Raw genomic sequence first — 6,523 nt, forward strand, 5'->3', positions numbered from 1 at the left:
TTCTATAGAAAAGTTGCTTGTCTAAAAGACAACTTTTCTATAGAAAAGTTGCTTGTCTAAAAGACAACTTTTCTATAGAAAAGTTGCTTGTCTAAAAGACAACTTTTCTATAGAAAAGTTGCTTGTCTAAAAGACAACTTTTCTATAGAAAAGTTGCTTGTCTAAAAGACAACTTTTCCATAGAAAAGTTGCTTGTCTAAAAGACATCTTTTCTATAGAAAAAATGCTTGTCTAAAAGATATCTTTTTTATAGAAAAGTTGCTTGTCTAAAAGATATCTTTTCTATAGAAAAGTTGCTTGTCTAAAAGACAACTTTTCTATAGAAAAGTTGCTTGTCTTAAAGACAACTTTTCTATAGAAAAATTGCTTGTCTTAAAGACAACTTTTCTATAGAAAAATTGCTTGTCTTAAAGACAACTTTTCTATAGAAAAGTTGCTTGTCTAAAAGATGACGTTTCTATAGAAAAGTTGCTTGTATAAAAGATAAATTGTCTATAGAAAACTTCCTTGTCCAAAAGACAAAAATGTTGCTTGTCTTAACATTTTTCTATAGAAAAATTGCTTGTCTTAAAGACATCTTTTCAATAGAAAAGTTACTTGTCTAAAAGACATCTTTTCTTTAGAAAAGTTGCTTGTCTCAAAGACATCTTTTCTATAGAAAAGTTGCTTGCTAGTCTCAAAAACAACTTTTCTATAGAAAAATTGCTTGTCTTAAAGACAACTTTTCTATAGAAAATTTGCTTGCCTTAAAGGCTTTATAAGTTATGTTATGTAATAACATTCTTCTTCTATTTTCTTGACCTTATTAATATGAATTTCCTTTAACACAATTGAGTAATATTAAAAACTATCTATGTATTGTCTTTCATTTCCATATTAATTTTTCTCTTCTACCAATTCTATGACTTTTTGTTTGACCATCTTAAACATTCTTTACTTTTCATCACCCATCACCCCAATTAATTATTGTTTTAAAGAGAGAGGGGTGCATAAATTTTCCATTTAGTTGCTCCATCATGATTCTATAAATTTTTTTTAAGAAAAACTTTAGTTTTCGATTAGAAACTAAAGTAAAAGAAATCTAAAGAGCTGTAAAGAAAAAAAAACTAAAACTTAAACAAAGGATTTTCTAGTTTGAATTTCTACTTTTCGCCAGAATCATGTTACTTTTGTACTTTTAACAATTGTCTGTTACTGTTTACCATTTCAAATGTGAATTGTGAATGAGTGGTAAGCACGATGATGAAGAAGTACCAAGAAAAAAAAAAAAAGAAAATTATATTAAAAAATAAGAAAAACGTACAACAGAAAAGAAAAAAAACTAAAATAAATAAAGAAATCGAATGAAAAACCCCAGAGATTGTTGCTTATACACACACAAACACTCATGCTATATACAAACAAATACAAACACACACACATAAATGCACTGCAGTTTTCCCAAAAATATACAGAGACAGACAAGCAGCGATTTGCAAACAAAGACAGTGGGACAAAGGTAAATTAACTTGAAGACACATGTCTATATGTCAACTTCTCTATAGAAATGTTGCTTGTCTAAAAGACATCTTTTCTATGAAAACTTGTTTACTTAAAAAACATCTTTTCTACAGAAAAGTCTTGTCTCAAAGACATCTTTTCTACAGAAAAGTTGCTTGTCTACAAGACACCTTTTCTATAGAAAAGTTGCTTGTCTACAAGACATCCTTTTCTATAGAAAAGTTGCTTGTCTACAAGACATCCTTTTCTATAGAAAAGTTGCTTGTCTACAAGACATCCTTTCTATAGAAATGTTGCTTGTCTACAAGACATCTTTTCTATAGAAAAGTTGCTTGTCTACAAGACATCTTTTCTATAGAAAAGTTGCTTGTCTACAAGACATCTTTTCTATAGAAAAGTTGCTTGTCTACAAGACATCTTTTCTATAGAAAAGTTGCTTGTCTACAAGACATCTTTTCTATAGAAAAGTTGCTTGTCTACAAGACATCTTTTCTATAGAAAAGTTGCTTGTCTACAAGACATCTTTGTTTGTCTGCAAGACATCTTTTCTATAGAAAAGTTGCTTGTCTACAAGACATCTTTTCTATATAAAAGTTGCTTGTCTACAAGACATCTTTTCTATAGGAAAGTTGCTTGTATACAAGACATCTTTTCTATGGAAAAGTTGCTTGTCTACAAGACATCTTTTCTATGGAAAAGTTGCTTGTATACAAGAAATCTTTTCTATAGAAAAGTAGCTTGTCTACAAGATGTCTTATAAAAAGGTTGTTTGTTTGTAAGGCATCTCTCCTATAGAAAAGTTCTTGATGGAAAAACATTATGCCTATAGAAAAGTTTTTGTTTTATTTTGTTAATAGCATTGCCTTTGTTTGCTCCACTGTTCTTCCCTGCTAAACAATTGAAATTTTGTTTGTTTTTAGTATATTTTCGGTTCATTTATTTTCAACTCAAATACTTTGAACTGAGTAAAGAGTAGAAGAACTCATGTTTTGAAAAGGGTCTCAATGTTAACAATTGCTTGAATATTGTAAAAAGATTTTTACGTATCTTCGTTTACTTTTTTTTAGTTCTTGATTATTTTTTATTTTTTTGCTGCTTAGTTAGAAAGTAGGGAAAAAAAGATAAAAATTAAACTTAAATAAAATAAACTTTAATAACAAATTAACCCTATAAAGGGTTAAACAACAAAAGTTAATAAAGTGAACTTTTAAAACTAAGTTTTAAATACAGATAAAAATTGTTAAAATAAAAAAAACAAACTTAAATTTAATGATATTTTAGTTTTACTTGCAAATAGTTTCTTCTAATGTAAAGTAAATTTTTTTGAATAATTTAAGGGTTAAATTTTATAAACAATTTATAGTAGAGTTCATGTGTTTAAGTATATATGTATGTGTGTGTTTAGCTTAGTAATGTGTATGTGTCTTGTTTTTGTATTTGCTTACCGTTATTTGTCCTTTTATATGTTTGAATATGTGTGTGCTGTTTAACTAATACCAACACATTTTATATGATTTGAACTTTTGTCGAACTTCCGGTCAAATGTTAAAGCAACTTATCTCCTGCTTCAGAGCATTATTTGTTTGTATGTTTACAGAGTAAAGCAATAATTGTTTGCGGTTTATTTTAAAGTAGTTTCTAGTAAATTCCTAATACTTTAACTTAAACGTGTGAGTAATAATTTAAACCAAGAAAATCTATATTATTCCAAATAAGACAAATTTTGAATTTTGAATATTTTTCAAATAGATCAAATACAATCTTTTGATTTTGCTTTCTAATCTAACGATTAAATTATATAATTCAATCGTTTTTCTTTAATAACCCTAAAATTATTGATTATTTTTTTATTATAACAAACTTCCATAAATTTCACTTAAAATGAGTGAAAAGGAATGTAATAAAATCACAAGACCTGAGTTCTTATACCCGCTGGTACATTAAATTATTGTACCTTCACTTAATTCAACAAACAATGAAATGAAATAAAGAAAAATTGAGGAACTTAAGCATTCCCTTGGGCAAATAATTCACTAGTATAACAATTGTAACATTAAACAGACAAAGACAAGAAAAAAATAAGGATATAAAAAAGCAAATAATCAAACCAGGAAGAAAACAGGATTCAATATCTTATATAAAACATATTCATAGAAGATACGTATCAATACAAATAAATTTTAATAGATCTGCTATGTTTTGAAGGTTAAATTCCTTTTCTATAGAAAAGTTGCTTGTCTAAAAGACAACTTTTCTATAGGAAAGTAGCTTGTCTATATGACAATTTTACTACTGAAAAGTTGCTTGTCTAAAAGACAACTTTTCTAAAGAAAAGTTGCTTGTCTAAAAGACAACTTTTCTATAGAAAAGTTGCTTGTCTACTAGACATCTTTTCTATAGGAAAGTTGCTTGTCTACAAGACATCTTTTCTACAGAAAAGTTGCTTGTCTACAAGATATCTTTTCTATAGAAAAGTTATTTGCCTACAAGATATCTTTTCTATAGAAAAGTTATTTGCCTACAAGATATCTTTTCTATAGAAAAGTTGCTTGTCTACAAGACATCTTTTCTATAGAAAAGTTGCTTGTCCACTAGACATCTTTTCTATAGAAAAGTTGCTTGTCCACTAGACATCTTTTTTACAGAAAAGTTGCTTGTCTACAAGACATCTTTTCTATAGAAGAGTTGCTTGTCTACAAGACAACTTTTCTATACAAGATATCGTTTCTATAGAAATGTTGCTTGTCTACAAGATATCTTTTCTATAGAAATGTTGCTTGTCTAAAAGACATATTTTCAATAGATAAGTTGCTTGTCGTAAAGACATCTTTTCTATAGAAAAGTTGCTTGTCTTAAAGACACCTATTCTATAGAAAAGTTGCTTGTCTAAAAGACACCTTTTCTATAGAAAAGTTGCTTGTCTTAATGACATCTTTTCTATAGAAAAGTTGCTTGTCGTAAAGACATCTTTTCTATAGAAAAGTTGCTTGTCTTAAAGACATCTTTTCTGTAGAAAAGTTGCTTGTCTTAAAGACATCTTTTCTATAGAAAACTTGCTTGTCCAAAAGACACCTTTTCTATAGGAAAGTTTTTTGTCTTTAGGACTCTTTTATAGAAGATTTTCTAGTTTCCACGACATCTTTTTTATAGCAAATTTGTTTGCCTTGAAAATATTTCTAGTATAGAAAGTAGTTTGAAGTGAAAAATTAGCATTTAATCAGGTTATAGTCAAGGAAAATTAATATAAATCATACGCTCCGTTAACCTGTATTAAATTTTCGTTTTATTTTAAATTTTCGTTTTTAAACAGAAAAATTGACTTAAATTTAAAACTCATTTTTTTAACTCCAATTGAAAACAATTTATTTTATTATAAATTCTCTATAATGATTTTTAACTGCATTTTAATGTCAATTATCCACACACACACATATGTATATAAATTAACATGAGGAGTATGTCTATGTGAGTGTACATTTAATGCAAAAATAAATGACATTTTTAACACTTAAGTCATATATATTTCAAAACATATTAAAAACCTGTAGAAAATGTCACCTACATGAAATAAAGATTGTAGCAATAGCAATAGCAACAGCAGCACAAACAGTAGTTGCAGTAAAAATGTAGTAATATTTACATAAAACACACAAGTACATACATGTACATATATGCATGTAAATGAATTAATAGTAGACTCCTATACAAGTATTTGTATTTGTTGTATGACAGTCAGTGTATTTATAACATGCATAAGTACATACATACATATGTATGTGTGTGTACAAGTACATGTTTGTAGTTTTATGCACGTATTTAAACAATACATAATTTACAAGTACCGATTAAACAACTGATACGACATTCAGCAGACAGCGAAAAGAGAGCATAAGAGAGAATACAGGATTGTTTGTGTAAAAAAAAGAGGAAACAGAAATGAACAAAACAGCAACAACAACAACAAGGAGGTGTTAATTTCATTTGCATATACAACAAATTAATACAAAAACAATAGTAGATGCAGCTACAAACTGCAACAACAGAAGAAAAAAAAATATTGTTTAAACAAAACAAACAACAATAACAACGACAACAAGATGAAAAAGAAGATGATTTTATGCAACAAATAAATTGTCATTGCACAAGTACATACCAAAAACTGTGTACCATTTGTATGCAAAAACGTATTTAAATGATGCAATGACACAGACACTCAAACACAAACACACATATACAAGAACTGACTCTCTCACTATTTGTTTCTCACTGTGTCAGGATTTCTACATTTACATATAAATATTGTGAGAGATGAGTTCAGCAGAAAAAACATCACAAAAAAAAAGAATAATCAACATCTACATGAACTTCATCATGGAGTGCATCAGTCACAATATACAACAACAACAACAAAATATATAGTAGTTTGTACTCGTAAAGTATTAAAAATCAAAAAACCAGTCAAGACAGAAATGTAAAGGAATGTAATTTTAATCTAAAGTAAAGAATATATACTAGAGTCCGTAGACTGTTCTATAGTCTAGACCATAGACGAGACTATAGACTAGTCTAAAATCAAGATTATAGGCTATTCTATAGTCAAGTCAATAGACTAGTTAATACTATAGAATATTCTATAGTTAAGGCCATACACAGTTCTCTATTAAAGACTATAGAATATTATATAGTCAAGGCTGCAGACTATTCCATAGTCAAGACTATAAACTATTCTTTAGTCAAGTCTATAGACTATTCCATGGTCGGGAATATTGACTATTCTATAATCAAGTCTATAGCCCTATAGTCAGGGCTATTGACCATTTTATTGTCAAAACTATGCTATAGACTATTTTATAGTCGAGAATATAGACAATTCTATAACTAAGACCATAGACTATTCTGTTCAACAAACAAGACTATAGAGTTTTCTATAGTCAAGACTATAGACTATTCTCTAGTTAATACTATAGACTATTCTCTAGTCAAAACTGTAGACTATTCTATAGTCAAGACTATAGACTATTCT

Source organism: Lucilia cuprina, chromosome 6 (assembly GCF_022045245.1).
Source record: "Lucilia cuprina isolate Lc7/37 chromosome 6, ASM2204524v1, whole genome shotgun sequence".
Lineage (NCBI taxonomy): Eukaryota > Metazoa > Arthropoda > Insecta > Diptera > Calliphoridae > Lucilia > Lucilia cuprina.